The following is a 16,753-nucleotide window of genomic DNA, read 5'->3' on the forward strand; positions in this document are numbered from 1 at the left end:
TGGCTTCGCTCTGGCGACGATCCACCTCCGCCTGTCTTTCGCTCAATTCCGCGCGCTGCCTTTCTATCTCCTGCTGCTGCCGCGCCATAACTTCAGCGGCAGTCTCCTGACTGGCTCTCAGATTAGCCAGCTCTTCTTGCAACGCGCCCAGAGTACTCTTCAGCGTCGCATCATCCATTTCCTCCTCTTCAAAGTCCAGTTGTGGCTCATCCTCCGCCATGCTCGCAGGAGGTGTAGGAGGTGGCCGGTTTGACGGTGCAGCGGTGACCGCCTGTCCAGTTTTCCTTCCAGCTTTTGCCATTAGTTTTCTTAACAGCAATAAATCAATCTCTCAATGAAAGCACCAGAATGTTGACCCAAGATTCGGCCAACTGACACGGAGTCAAAATGTGATTGATGTGAATGAATGTATAGAGAAGAACGTAATGATAAAAGCAAACAAAAGACAGTGATTTATAGTGGTTCGGCCCCATGATCTGGTAATGACCTACGTCCACTTAGACTGATATTGATATAAGAATCAGAAGAGTGATAAAAGAACTAGGGTTCAATGAGTTTCACTAACCTCTCCAGAACAATACAAGTTTACTAAGAGAATTGTTATAGTTTCGAATGATTCAAAAGTCAAAATTCCCCTCCCTTGAGCTATCTCTTGCTATTTATAGGCTCAAGGAGGGTTACAAAAGATTGTTACAGATATTCTTTCCTGAATAATCGAATACCCACAAGATTGTATGAGATAAATTCGGGATTCATAAAGATCTTCCCATAAATGTTGCCTTGTACACGGAACCATCGACCAGACTGGTCGCGGGTAAGACGGGCTTACCCTGCTTCTACTGTGTCTTCTGGTCGATATTCTAGCAGACGCTTCCAGATGTCAGCCACGTGTCCAGGGATTACTTGCCACGTCACCAATGCTAATTTATTGGATAACAAATGATATTTATAATATTTAAATTTATATTAATATAAATATTAAATATTTAGTTTTGTATTAAATATTATTTGAGTTCATATTAATATAATTAGTAAAATTTAGGATTATATATTATTATAATATTAAAATTTTATAACATTTGAATTTATATTAATATAATTATTAAATATGTAGTCATATATTAAATAATATTATAACAATTATATTTTATAATATTTGAATTTATATTAATATAATTAATAAATATCTATTTTTAGTTAGTTTTAAATGTATATTGCGTTAAATATTTAGAATATTCTGTTAAAGTTAACAAAAAAACTCGTTAAAATTAAGAATTTCCATTATCTACACATTTTTTTATATAGAAGAGATATAAATGTATATAGGGGAATTTTCTTATAGGGGCTTCACTTTAAGCTCTACTGGTGGGGCTCTCAGTGTTCTCGACCCGTGAACAGTTTTCGGCGCGATTTTTTTTATGACCGTGTATAGTGTAGCTATTTAGAGCATCATGCAAATTTTCAAAAAATTCTGAATAGTTTACAGTGCCTAAAACTAAGTTCAAACATGTTGTTGCACGCGTGACTATTTTTTTTATGCGGGTGGAAAACAATATGTTTGAACCTAGTTTTCGGTACTGTAAGCTATTCGGAATTTTCTGAAAATTTGCAGGATGCTCTAAATAGCTACAATATACACGGTCATAAAAAAATCGTGCCGAAAACTGTTCACGGGTCGAGAAACACTGAGAGCCCCAGCAGTATGGCTTAAAGTGAATCCCCTATAGAAGAAATGTCATATGTATATATAGGAATTTTCTTAGGTTGGTACATCACTTTGCCCCCTACTGTAGGGACATTTTCTATTTTTTGTACTTGGAGAAATTATAAACCAATTTTTTTTTGTATGATGATGTACATTATAGTTATAATGGGCATCCTGCCAATTTTTGGGAAATTCTGAATAATTTACACTGCCGAAATATGAGTTTAAATAGTTAGTTGCACACGTGCCTGATTTTTTTATACGTGTGGAAAACAGACTATTTGAACTTAGATTTCAACATTGTAAATTATTCGAAATTTCCTGAAATTGGTGGGATGTCTACTATAACTATCATGTACGATGTCATATAAAATAATTGGAATATAGTTTCTCCAAGTAGAAAAAATAAAAAATGCCCCTACATAAGAAGTTCTCTCTCTCTCTCTCTCTCTCTCTATATATATATATATATAGATTGAGAGATTCTACTATAGATAGATTGTGTATTCCCGACCCGTGAATAGTTTTTGGCTGATTTTTTTTTTATCATCGTGTATTTTCTAGTTATTTAGTGCATCCTGAAAATTTTCAAAAAATTACGAATAATTTACCGTGCCGAAAATTAGGTTTAAAATAAGTTATTGCACATTTGACTAATTTTTTTATGCGCGTAAAAAATATATTTGAATATAGTTTTCAGCACTGTAAAGTATTCATAATTTTCTAAAAATTTGTAAGATGCCATAAATAACTATAAAATCTACGGTCATAAAAAAAATTGCGTCGAAAACTATGCGTCCTAATTTTCCCACGGGCTATTAGCGAGCTGAGATACGGCCTAAATCATATTAGCCACGTGGATCCCCCATGACCGGAGCTGTTGTCGTCAGGTCCTACCTCGTTAGCTCGGGTATCCAAAGGGTTCACCAAGATTACTTAAGGACTGAGTCTGGACTCTGAAGGCCACAAGTCGAGGAAAGCATCCAGCTCGTGGTACAAGCTAGAGTTGGAGGCTGTTGTTGCGATATTTTTGCTATGCAAGTGCACACAGTCGCAATTCGTAATAAAATGGTAAAAACCAAGTATCGTCCTCAAGGACAGATTTATCAATTACCAATCAACCAATCTTTTTAATTCTATTTGATTGAACGATTTCAGAGATTTCAAACAAAGAAAAATACTAACGAAGCACAATGAAAATTTAAACAGAAAATAACAGAGAAAATGAAATTTGGACAATTATGATCCTCTATTTTCCACCCTTTTATTTCCTAATGCAAAAATTATATCCCCTTCTCCCTATTCAAGAACAAGTTGCAAAAACAATTCATAATCTGGTTAAGATTTACAAAATTCAATCTAAATGGCAACTTCCTATATTTCTATGGTAAGTTGAATCATAAAGAAGGCATTAAACACGCAACTCAGAAAAATAGGCAAACAATTTAGATACTTTCGTTCTAAATTGAATTGCATCCAAACAATCAAAGCATATCAAATTTCACTTTTCAGATTTCAATTTGATTCATGAAATAGCAATTAGAGGTGATCAATCAATAATCGCACAAATAACACAGATTGTAAGGAATTGAAAGAGATGAAGAAGAACATCAATTTTGCATTAAACCATAAAAAGGGTTTCCAAAAGATTCACATAAAAGCCCTAAAAAAGAATTTAGCCCATGATATTCATTCTAGCAATAATATAATTCAATTACAAACATAAAAAATTTAAAGAAAAAGATGAAAAACACAGCAATCAATCCTCCAAGATGGTATTCTTACTCCCGCCGTCATTCTCCCTTCAGACCTACTTCAGTCGCACACTATGTTTCTCCAAAAATCCCTACCAAATTCCAAGTGAAAGGACCAAATTGCCCATCAAAAAATGATCAGATCTGTGAAAATCGCGTCTCTAGCGCTGTAGCGCTACTTCTGGAGCGCTGTAGCGCTATTAACAGTGGAAAAATACCTCAAAATCTGGTGCACTAGCGCTGTAGCGCTCTTATTATGGCGCTGTAGCGCTAAAGTCAGAATCGACAAAACTCGGTTCGAACAGCCCGCAGCGTCAGCTCATCGTATTTTGATCATAACTCCTTCGATATAACTCCGAATTAATGATTCAAAAAGCTATGGAAAGCTAAGAGAAATATATACAAATTCTATTTCTAGAAGTGTTTCCAGAAAGTGAATACATAATGGTAAAAATGTGGCTTGAAGTTTCAGACTTGCGTTATAGAGCATAAATGACGTGTGTTGAGCATCTTCAATGTATTATTTTTCACACATAATGTCTTGAAACTCCACAATCAACACAAAATCCATCGTATTTATCATATTTAACATGTTTCTTCTCATTTCACTCCATATTATGTAATTGACCATTAAAACATGAAACAAAAAGAAAACAAGCATAAATCTGCACTAAACAATCCTAAATAACTAAAAACACAACTTAAAACGATCTCTAAAACAAACCTAAAATGAACCTAACAAATTCCCCCAAAATTAACCTTTACTCGCCCTCGAGTAAAGACCAAGTTAAATACCAAGTTAAACTAACAAAAAGAAACAAACACAAAACGAACAAGCTAAACCATCATTACCATCTACACTGCTTTGCCAAAACTCATGAAATCTCAATTGCAATAATAGTAACCAGAATTTCAGCTCAATTGCCTTAAAGTCCAATTTGTAAAGTTCAATTAGGGAAATCAATAATTTATCACGAAAATGACTACAACACTTGGACTCTATCATAAATGCTCAACTCATTCCAGACAATTCCACAAACCAATTTTTCAATATGCTTGCATTACTTAACCTTCTCCACTAATGTCAACAACACGTGTTTTGAAATCAAAAGGACTTTCACGGGTTATAGCGTTAGGCTTAGGCAAGGGTAGATGAAATTGTCATTTAGGCTCAACATTACCATAAGCATATAAACTTTACACCCAATCTTGATATTCACAACACAATTTAACACAACCCAAAGATCCTCTTTATTTCCAAAGATTGAGAAATTTAAACACTAGAGAGTTTTTTTTTTTTTTTTATACTACCCTTCCCCCAAACTTATGCATTTTAATGGGAACATCAAAAGAAAAGTAGTTTCTCTCAAATCTCTTTTTTTTTTTTTTCTCTTTTTCAATCTTTTCTTGAATTTTTTTATATTGCCAACACCAATACACAAGAATAACACCCATTATAAATCAATCCCCTCTTTTTTTATTTTATAAGCTCATGGTACAAATCTAGGAACTAAAAAATAACAAAGTATTCGGTTAAGCTCAAAACAAGTGTTTAACAATAAAAGGTAGACTTTTAGGCTCAAAGAGGGTATCTAGGGAAAATTAAATCAAGGTTGGCTTGAAAGGCACAATCGATCCAATAAAATTGCCTAAATCACTTTTCAAAACACATGTCATCAAGGATTTCGCCTCAAAGGCCAAATAATGCAAGTGCTATCAATTTCAAATTGTCATACCACCAACCCTAGTCAAACATATATAATAAAATCCAAAATGTTGCATTTTCAAAACATATTAAAAATTTCCCACAAAACCTTTAAATTAAACTCTAAAACAATTGAACCAAGCACACAGTTGAATTCAATTTCCTTTTCACGAGCAAAGACAAAGCAACAACAGACAAGAATGATGGCTTAACAGTTACACTAAACAAACAACAGAAAATAACACAATAGACTAAAAGCTAAACTAAACAACGCACAAAATAAAAATAAAACAAAATAAGCTCCCCCCAAACTTAAGATGCACATTGTCCCCAATGTGATAAAGAAAAGAACAAAGTAAGAGAACTTACCTGACGCCACATCAGTATGGCGGAGGAGGTGGCGGTGGTGGCCACTGGTATGGAGAGTACTGCGGCGGAGGAGTGAAGTAATTCTCACACTTTTCACGGTTTAACTTACAAAAATAATCCAAAAATTGTCCAAAATAAAAATAAAAAAAACCAAAACAACACTTAAAAAATGTTCAAAACTAAAGCAAAACAACTAAAAGAATGGGATGCCTCCCAAAAGCACTGTCGTTAACGTCATTTAGCCGGACGTTGAACTCTCTACACCTTTAACTTGGGTCAAGTCCACCCCTTGCATCCTTGAGAGCCATCGTGTCATACGAGGGGAAATCCCTTCTACTGTTGAGAATACTGAAACTATCCCCAATGTCATCGAAACCTTCAAACTTGCCACAAAATAATCTTTTCATACGACGTCGAACTGTTCAAAATCGTTCTTTGGTCTTCTTCTTCTTTTTACCAATTGAATCTTGACAATCATTCACCACGTCAACTCTACAACAGGTAGGAATTTCAGTTGCTGTAAAAACATTAAAACTTATTTCCTCATTTTGGACTCGCAACCTTAACTCCCCCTTTTGTATGTCGATTAAAGCTCGTTCTGTGGCTAAGAATGGTCTTCCAAGAATGATTGGGACGTTGGCATCCTCCTCCATATCAAGTACAATAAAGTCTGCTGGGAAGATGAACTTGTCCACTTTAACCAAAACATCTTCAATAATACCCCGAGGATGTGCTATTGATCTGTCTGCCAACTGAAGAGTCACTGTTGTAGGTCTTGCTTCCCCAAGCTTCAATCTTCTGAACACAGAAAGCGGCATTAGATTAATGCTCACCCCCAAATCACATAGAGCATTCATGCTCTCAAAATTCCCAATAGTGCAGGGTATTGTGAAACTCCCAGGATCTCTCAGTTTCTGAGGAAGCTTCCTTTGCAGAATGGCGTTGCACTCTTCAGTGAGTGCCACCGTCTCATAATCCTCCATCTTCCTCTTCTTGGATAGTATTTCCTTCATAAACTTCACATAACTTGGCATTTGTTCAAGTGCCTCAGCAAAAGGTATGTTAATGTGAAGTTTTCGAAAAATATCTAGAAACTTCGAAAATTGTTTGTCAAGTGTCTTCTTTTGAAGTCGCTGAGGATATGGAATCTTGATGTGGTGCTCATAACTCACTGGTGACTGATTCTTCTCAAGGTCTTCAATAATCTCTTCTTCTACCTTATCCTCGTTCTCAACTTCAACTTTTGGTGCAGGTATAGACTTCTTGACTGGCTCTTCCAACTTCTTCCCACTCCTCAAAGAGATTGCATTGCACTGCTCTTTAGGATTCACCTCTGTATTACTTGGAAAATTTCCTTGAGGCCTACTTTGTAACATAGTTGCCAATTGTCCAACTTGCATCTCATGATTCCTGATGGAAGAGCGAGTTTCTGTCATAAACTGTGTTTGAGTGTTGGTGAGAGTCAATAATGCAGCTTGCAATTCATTAGGACTTTCAGGTGGAGCTTGATTCATTGACTGTTGAGGCCTAGGTTGTTGTGATGAAGAGCCTTGATGCATTGGTGGCTGAGGCATATTATTTTGAAATTGACCCTGAAACTGAGGTTGCTGGCCCTGATTATTCCTCCAAGAAAAATTAGGATGATTTCGCCACCCAGGATTGTAAGTATTGGCGAATGGATTATTAACTGGCCTTTGAAAGTTTCCCACCGTTTGAACCTGAGCTTGATCCATCAGAATGTTATTATTAATATTGGTAGGACACTGATCAAAAAAGTGAGGACCACCACAGATTTCACACCTGGCTGCCATTCGAACCGCATTAGCAGATACAGTGCTCTGTTGTAACTGTTTTGTCAAGGAGGCTACTTGTGCTGTTAGAGCAGTAATTGCATCCAGCTCATGCACCCCAGCTACCTTTCTGACGCCTGATGATTGTTTGTGGCCATGTCCTCTAGTAGCTCATAAGCACCAGTTGCACTCTTACTCATAAACGTACCACCCGCTGCAGCATCAATAATGGTTCTGGTTGTAGGACATAAACCATTGTAGAAATTCTGTACTAGCATCCACTGTTCAATGCCATGATGAGGACATCTTCTTAGGAGTTCCTTAAACCGTTCCCAGGTTTCATACAATGACTCTCCCTCATTCTGGCAAAAGTTATTGATCTCTCCCCTCAATTTAGCAGCTTTGGACGAAGGGAAGAATTTAGACAAAAATTTCTGAGCTAGATCTTGCCAGGTGACAATAGACTTTGGTTGCAGCGAGTTCAGCCAACTTTTAGCTCTGTCCCTCAGAGAGAATGGGAAAAGCCTAAGCTTAATTGCGTCATCACTCACCCCATTGTATCTGAAGGTTCCACACAATTCCAGAAAATTAGACAAATGGGTGTGAGGATCTTCAGAAGGCAACCCATTAAATTGCACAGAGGATTGCACCATTTGTATAATAGCTGGCTTGATTTCAAAATTGTTGGCCTCTACAGCTGGTGGACGTATACTGTTTTGTACTCCCGTCAGAGTGGGCAGTACATAATCTCTCAGGCTCCTCTCAGCATTGTTCTGAGCCTGACCCCCTTGTACAATTCCAGGAATTAGAACATTCCTGCCATCCCCATCATTCTGTGCCATCTTCACAGATTTCTGGGCCTCCCTCTTGTTCTTTCTGTTTTGCTTGCAAGACTTTTCAATCTCAAGATTCAAAGGAACAAGGTTGTCTACTCCTCCTCTGCTACGCATATAACACAATTCACCTGAGATAGATAAATTAAGCAACTAAACAGATTAGAAACAAGAGAAATTAAAATCAAATTAGAATAAAAATTAATTAGACTGATATTGATAATTATTTTCATTCCCCGGCAACGGCGCCAAAAACTTGTTGCGATATTTTTGCTATGCAAGTGCACACAGTCGCAATTCGTAATAAAATGGTAAAAACCAAGTATCGTCCTCAAGGACTGATTTATCAATTACCAATCAACCAATCTTTTTAATTCTATTTGATTGAACGATTTCAGAGATTTCAAACAAAGAAAAATACTAACGAAGCACAATGAAAATTTAAACAGAAAATAATAGAGAAAATGAAATTTGGACAATTATGATCCTCTATTTTCCACCCTTTTATTTCCTAATGCAAATATTATATCCCCTTCACCCTATTCAAGAACAAGTTACAAAAACAATTCATAATCTGGTTAAGATTTACAAAATTCAATCTAAATGACAACTTCCTATATTTCTATGGTAAGTTGAATCATAAAGAAGGCATTAAACACGCAACTCAGAAAAATAGGCAAACAATTTAGATACTTTCGTTCTAAATTGAATTGCATCCAAACAATCAAAGCATATCAAATTTCACTTTTCAGATTTCAATTTGATTCATGAAATAGCAATTAGAGGTGATCAATCAATAATCGCACAAATAACACAGATTGTAAGGAATTGAAAGAGATGAAGAAGAACATCAATTTTGCATTAAACCATAAAAAGGGCTTCCAAAAGATTCACATAAAAGCCCTAAAAAAGAATTTAGCCCATGATATTCATTCTAGCAATAATATAATTCAATTACAAACATAAAAAATTTAAAGAAAAAGATGAAAAACACAGCAATCAATCCTCCAAGATGGTATTCTTACTCCCGCCGTCGTTCTCCCTTCAGACCTACTTCAGTCGCACACTATGTTTCTCCAAAAATCCCTACCAAATTCCAAGTGAAAGGACCAAATTGCCCATCAAAAAATGATCAGATCTGTGAAAATCGCGTCTCTAGCGCTGTAGCGCTACTTCTGGAGTGCTATAGCGCTATTAACAGTGGCAAAATACCTCAAAATCTGGTGCACTAGCGCTGTAGCGCTCTTATTATGGCGCTGTAGCGCTAAAGTCAGAATCGACAAAACTTGGTTCGAACAGCCTGCAGTGTCAGCTCATCGTATTTTGATCATAACTCCTTCGATATAACTCCGAATTGAATGATTCAAAAAGCTATGGAAAGCTAAGAGAAATATATACAACTGCTATTTCTAGAAGTGTTTCCCGAAAGTGAATAAATCATGGTAAAAATGTGGCTTGAAGTTTCAGACTTGCGTTATAGAGCATAAATGACGTGTGTTGAGCATCTTCAATGTATTATTTTTCACACATAATGTCTTGAAACTCCACAATCAACACAAAATCCATCGTATTTATCATATTTAACATGCTTCTTCTCATTTCACTCCATATTATGTAATTGACCATTAAAACCTGAAACAAAAAGAAAACAAGCATAAATCTGCACTAAACAATCCTAAATAACTAAAAATACAACTTAAAACGATCTCTAAAACAAACCTAAAATGAACCTAACAGCTGTGACCTTTTGTAAAGTCAACCACGAAAGGTAAACGTGCATATATCAGACATCACGTGTCTGATATATCCCTGACTTCTCGGACACGTAGCATGAATGTGCGTATTCAGGCGCCCACGACTGGGTTGGGCCATGCGGCCCATTATCCCCCTTACCTATTGATTAGACCACACTTCATGTGTCAGGTTTTAGGAATTAATCATGAATGTCATAGAAGTGACATGACAGGTAAGAAGGTCACGGGATGACCTTCTTACCAACTCCCAGGTTCCCTCTCCTATAAATATGGAGACCCTGGGAGTTGCAAAGGGTTGGATTCTATTGTATAAGGAAATACCCTGTAAAGGAATACCAGAGATATAGCAATAATATTGACTGGTGGAGTAGAAGGATTTTAACCTTTGAACCACCTAAAAAAACGTATTTCGTGTCACCAGTCCATAAAAAGATCATCTATCTATTTCGGTTCATTACAAAGCACTAATCCCTTCCTCTTATTTTCTTAATTACCTATTGGTGAAGAACTGCGTCAAAAGTTTGGTGCTTTCATTGAGAGCTAGTTAGATTGGTGCTATCGCAAACATCCAGCTATGGTGACCACTCGATCAAAACACGGTAACGAGGCGGAACAACATGATGGGCTGGAGGCTCATCATGCCGCCATCTCCGGTGAACAAATTCCTGAGGTCCGGCAGCGGCCGGGCAAACAGCCGGTGGGCCAAGATGACACTGGAAGTTCGGCGCCCTGACCACCTAATCCAAACCCAGATTTTTACACTGCGGTAGAAATGGAAAACGCTCAGCTGAGGAGCCAACTAGCGAAAGCTAGTCAGCAGATTAAGGAGGTGTTGGCCCGACTACCCCCTCTTACAACCGACGCTAACGTCGGAAAGAGGCAAGGCGAGACTCATCAGTCCCACTGGGGTAATCGGTCCAGGCCTAGCCGCTCGGACAGACCGCCGGCATCCAACTCTGTTCCCTCATCGCACCGTCGAGAGGCAAACTTCGAAGGAATGCCTAGAGCCGAGCAACAGTATAGCCGCTCGGTCCGAACTTCAACTCCCAGTTCACAGCCTGCCTCGAGCGCGCCCAGGAGGGCTCGAGGGAATTCTAGAAGGAGATCAAGGGAGGGCTCACAGCACCAGCCTGTCCCTACCAGCCATCTTGTGCCTCGTCCAGATCACCAGGCGCGGGACCCGCAGGTTGGCAGGGCTGAAAGGCCCCCACCTAACTTGATCCGCCCTGACGAAACCAGGACTGCATCTCCGGTCAGGCATCGTCCGTCTCCAATAAGATATCCGTCTCCTCCTCGGCCCATCCGAGATATTCCAGCTTATGGAAGCAGCAGGAGAAACCCGCCATCCGTAGGACCTTCCCGACGTAGCAGGGTGCCGAGAGAGAGCCCAGATCCTCACCCCCAGCGGCAGACTCCGAGCTTCTCTAACGGGAGCTACTGGACCGGAAATCGCCGGAGTGACCTTTCTGGCGGAGACCTGCGTCAACATTTAGGCTCGGCACAAAGTCCTCAAACCACCCAGGGGGGCGACCTGCGAGATCGCCTAAACTCTCATAGGGGGGAACCAGTAGGAGGTGGTAGCCACGCTCGCTTAGGGGGAGACCTGTCCGAGGTGCGTAACGGTGGGAACGCCCCAAATAACCTATCTCAAGATAGGAGGGGCAATAACCCACCAAACGTATACAATGGATCCGGAGCTGTCGAGCAGCCCCGGAATAAACAAGGAAATCAGGACAAAACCCTTGAGCGCCTGGCTCAGATGGAGGATCTGATGAGGAAACTCCTGTCGGAGAAAGAGAAAGACGAGTATGATTCGGGGGAGGAGCTTGAACTCTTCGCCCCCATCATAGCAGTAACGGCTTACCCACCCGGTTTCTGTATGCCGCACCTATCCAAATTCAACAGAGATGGAGACCCGTCGGATCATCTGGGGATGTTCAACACCCTGATGATGGCCCACAACATTGGCCCCGAGCTGAGGTGTCTGATATTTCGCTCCACACTGACTGGACCAGCCAGGCAATGGTTCAAACAAAGCAAAAAACAATCAATCAGCTCCTGGAAGACTTTCTCTGCTGACTTCAAAAGAGCATTCCGAGCCTCCCAAGCCGCCTGCGTCAAGGCCGACTCTCTGGCTAACGTGAGGCAACAACCCGACGAGCCTCTGAAGGCTTACCTGAGCAGGTTCGCGAACGTCGCTGCTCGGGCCAGAGACGCAGATGACAGCTCCAAGCTCATGGCTTTGAGGAATGGAATCCTCGTCGGAGGGGCACTCTGGAACAAAATACAAAGGAAAGGAGTCAGCTCAGTAAATGAATTCCTGAATAGGGCCCAAGGATGGATCAACTTGGAGGAAGCCCAAGCCTCAGCTGCAGGAACTAGCCAGGTCCCTGAGCAGCCCGCTGGAGTGGGAACGGAGGTCGTGACTGCGACCCAGAACGTTACACAGAATAACCAGTTCTGTAGAGGCAAAAGAAAGGGGAACGGTGAGGGCAGCCAGCACGGCCCAAAGAAGAATAAATTCGTAGACAAATTTAAGCCAGTCTACGCGACTTATACAGAGCTCACCCACTCTAGGGAGAACATCTTCCTGGCGAATTCTGCTCGCCTCCCCTGGAAGAAGCCGGAGCCGTTAAAGCACCAGAAGGGGAAGAGAGACACCTCCAAGTTTTGCTGTTTTCACAATGACGTTGGCCACAACACTGATGATTGTAGGCATTTGAAGGATGAGATCGAAACTCTCATCAGAGCCGGCCCCTTGGCTCAGTACGCGCGGAATAAGGTTCCAGCAAGCCGACCTTCTCCGGAAGCCCCGATCAGCCAGCCCGGATCTCGGATAGATCAAGACGTCCCCCCTCCAGTGGTAGGAGGGGAAATATCCACAATCTCGGGAGGTCCGCATTTAGCTGGTGCGAGCAGGGGTGCCCAAAAGAGGTACATAAACGAACTCAAGGCGCATAATGGAGTAGAGTTCATCCCGGAGCAGCGTCTGCCAAAGCAGCAACGATTGGAGAGGAAACCGATCATTTTTACAGAAGAAGATGCGGGCCATGTCCAGTTCCCTCATAACGACCCTCTGGTCGTAGCAGTGCAGCTCGCTAATCGAAGGGTTAGGAGGGTGCTGATCGATAATGGGAGCTTGGTAAATCTTCTATTCCGGTCCACACTTGAGAAGATGGGTTTGACTGTCACTGAGCTGAAAGCTACCTCCATAATGTTGTATGGTTTTTCGGGAGAAGGATCAGCGACCATAGGGACGATTGAGCTGGTGATCACCCTAGGAGAATGACCTCGGATAGTCTCCAAAATCCTCGAGTGTGTGGTCATCGACTGCCCCGTTGCGTACAATGCTATTTTGGGCCGACCCACACTCATAGCTTTTGAGGACATCGCATCTGTTCGCCACCGCGCGCTGAAATTCCCTTCTTCCACGGGAATATGCCCGGTCTGTGGCGACCAGCTTGCTGCCAGGGAATGCTACAGCATTTCCATGAAGGGAAAATCAATACCCGGGCAGCTAGCAATGGCCATCCAAGGTGGAGGAGAGGAATCTCAGGAACCTTTAACTGATCCTGAGATTGAAAAACCTCAGAACGCCGAAGGGGAAAATATCGTCGTAAGTGAGGATATTGACCCCCGAATAGGCGAGGATAAGTCCGAGCTCCAGGCTATTGAAGAGCTCGAGGAAGTAAACATCGATCCACAAAACCTTCCACGGATGGTCAAGCTCGGGAAAAACCTTTGTGACAAGAGGAAAGCGGAGCTGATCAAATTTCTGCAGGATAACCTAGATGTGTTTGCATGGTCACACGAGGACATGGTGGGAATCAGTCCAAATGTCATCATGCACACCCTTCATTTGGATAGGAGCGTTCCTGCAAAGTCCCAGAAGCAGAGGCGCCTGGGAACAACTCGGGCTGAAGCCTTAGAGGAAGAAGTAGCCCGGCTCAAGAAATGCGGCTTTATCCGTGAAGCCAAGTTTCCGATTTGGGTCGCCAACCCCGTGCTGGTCCCGAAGCCCAACGGGAAGTGGCGGACCTGCATCGACTTCTCCGACCTAAATAAAGCCTGTCCCAAAAATTGTTTTCCCTTGCCAAGGATTGACCAATTGGTGGATGCCACAGTGGGGCATGAGTTCATGTCCTTTATGGACGCGTACTCAGGCTACAATCAGATCGCCATGAATCCGGCGGACCAGGAGCACACCAGCTTCATGACCCCGACTAACGTCTATTGTTACAAGGTCATGCCATTCGGGCTGAAGAATGCCAGTGCTACCTACCAGAGGTTAGTAAATAGAATGTTCGCCAGCCAGATCGGGAAGAACATGGAAGTGTACGTTGACGACATGCTGGTCAAGTCAAAGACTGCCGATAACCATGTTTCCGACCTGGAGGAGTGCTTCAAGATACTACGGGAGTATGGCATGAGGCTTAATCCACAGAAGTGCACTTTTGGAGTCGCATCTGGAAAATTCCTGGGTTTCATCGTTAATACCCGAGGAATCGAGGCAAACCCCAACAAGATCAGGTCATTACTCAAGCTTCCCTCACCCAGGTCGCGCAAAGACGTCCAAGGCTTGACAGGAAGGGTGGCAACCCTCAATCGATTTATTTCAAAATCCACCGATAAGTGCCTGCCATTCTACAACCTGCTCCGAGGAAATAAGAAGTTCGAATGGACAGAAGAGTGCGAAAGTGCTTTCCTCGACCTGAAGGCACATCTAGCCGAGCCACCCGTGTTATCCAAACCAAAGGCGGGAGAGCCCCTTTTTCTCTACCTAGCTGTCACAGAGGATGCAGCTAGTGTCGTATTGGTCCGAGAAGAAGACCGGGTTCAGAAACCTGTCTATTACATCAGCAAGAGACTTCTCGAGGCTGAATCCCGATACCCATTGATGGAAAAATTGGCGTTCGGCGTTATCACGGCCTCCCGAAAGCTCAGGCCGTAATTTCAGTCCCACTCAATACACGTCATAACCGATCAACCTTTAAGGCAGGTTTTGCAAAAACTTGAAGCATCGGGACGCCTATTAAAGTGGGCTATCGAACTCAGTCAGTTCAAGATTTTATACACCCCACGAACTGCTATAAAAAGTCAGGCCCTGGCCGATTTTGTAGCAGAGTGCATAGGATTTCGGGAGTATCCTGTAGAAGACTCACCCCAGCTCACCTCGGTCCAGGCGTCATGGAAGATCTTCGTAGATGGCTCATCCAATGAGAACGGCTCCAGGGCTGGAATCATTTTGATATCCCCCAAGGGACATAGATTCCACTCGGCGCTGAGATTCGAATTCAAGGCCTCCAACAACGAGGCCGAATACGAAGCTCTGCTGTCCGGGCTGAGAATAGCCCAGGAGCTGAAGGCGAGCTCCGTCCAGTGCTTCAGTGACTCCCAGCTCGTGGTAAACCAGGTTATGGGTGAATATCAAGCACGAGGACCCAAGATGGCGGCCTACCTGGCAAAGGTAAAAGTTGAGCTGTCCGCGTTTGGGCGAGGCTCAATCGAGCAGATACCTTGGGAGCAGAACGCTAACGCAGACGCTCTTGCCAAGCTCGCCACCTCCGGGGAGACGGAGGCTCTGGGGTTAGTGCCAGTAGAATTCTTGGAGAAACCAAGTATAGAAGAAGTCAGGGCAGAGGTCGAGATGATTGACGCTAGGCCGACCTGGATGACTCCCATTCTTGAATATCTCGCCGAGGGGAAGCTACCAGAGGGGCATAATGATGCGCAGCGGGTTTTGTACCAGGCCCCAAGGTATACGGTGGTAGACGGGGTGCTATACCGGCGTGGGCACTCCCTACCTCTCCTACGATGTGTTCTTCCAGGCGAAGCAAAGGCCATCCTGCAGGAAGTACATGAGGGCTTTTGCGGGGATCACACTGGGGGCCAAAGCTTGGCCCTAAAGGTCTTAAGGCAAGGGTATTACTGGCCCACTCTATCCAAGGACTCGATCTTGTATGTCAAGAAATGTGACAAGTGCCAGCGGTTCGCCACAGTCGCCCGAGCTCCCCCAGTCGAGCTGAAGATGATCTCCTCCCCGTGGCCATTTGCAGTCTGGGGAATCGACTTGGTTGGCGCCCTCCCTACTGGAAAGGGCGGGGTCCAATACGCTGTGGTGGCCATCGACTACTTCACAAAGTGGGCTGAGGCAGAACCTTTGGCAACGATAACTTCCAAAAAAGTCCTCGACTTCGTGGTTAAGAGCATTATCTGCCGATTCGGGCTGCCCAAGAAAATCGTATCCGTCAATGGGACGCAGTTTGACAGTGACCTATTCACCGAATTTTGCGAAAGGTATGGGATTGTGAAAAGCTTCTCGTCCGTGGCCTATTCTTAGGCAAATGGCCAGGTCGAGGCCGTCAATAAGACTCTAAAAGTGAGCCTCAAGAAGAGACTAGACGAAGCCAAGGGGGTCTGGCCAGAACAGCTCCCCCAGGTTCTGTGGGCATACCGGACATCGCATCGGACTCCTACGGGACATACTCCTTTCTCCCTGGCTTTTGGGAGTGAGGCAGTCCTCCCTGTGGAGATTAAGGTACCTTCGCATAGAGTCCAGGCATATGACCAGGACTGCAACCACGAGCTACTTTGTGCTTCCCTTGACTTGGTTGATGAAAGACGAGAAGATTCGCAACTTCAGCTCGCCCATTACCAGCAAAAAATCACTCGTTATTTCAACTCAAAAGTCAAAAAACGCACCTTTGGCGTTGGCGACCTGGTCCTCAGGAGAATCTTCTTGGCCGGTAAGGACCCCAAAGATGGAGTATTGGGACCGAACTGGGAAGGGCCATATCAAATCATCAAGGTCATTAAAGAAGGAACTTACAAATTAGCTGGGCT

The 16,753-nt window shown here is 42.6% G+C and overlaps 1 non-coding gene across 1 annotated transcript; it reads left to right on the forward strand.

Annotated features, from left to right (window-relative positions):
- Window positions 1-7,611: 7,611 nt before the first annotated feature.
- On the forward strand, window positions 7,612-7,718 carry LOC133813732 (small nucleolar RNA R71). Its single transcript, XR_009884734.1, has one exon. It is a non-coding gene; the product is annotated as a small nucleolar RNA R71 (small nucleolar RNA).
- The last annotated feature ends 9,035 nt before the right edge of the window (window positions 7,719-16,753 follow it).

This window comes from Humulus lupulus, chromosome 1, assembly GCF_963169125.1.
Source record: "Humulus lupulus chromosome 1, drHumLupu1.1, whole genome shotgun sequence".
Classification (NCBI taxonomy): Eukaryota; Viridiplantae; Streptophyta; class Magnoliopsida; order Rosales; family Cannabaceae; genus Humulus; species Humulus lupulus.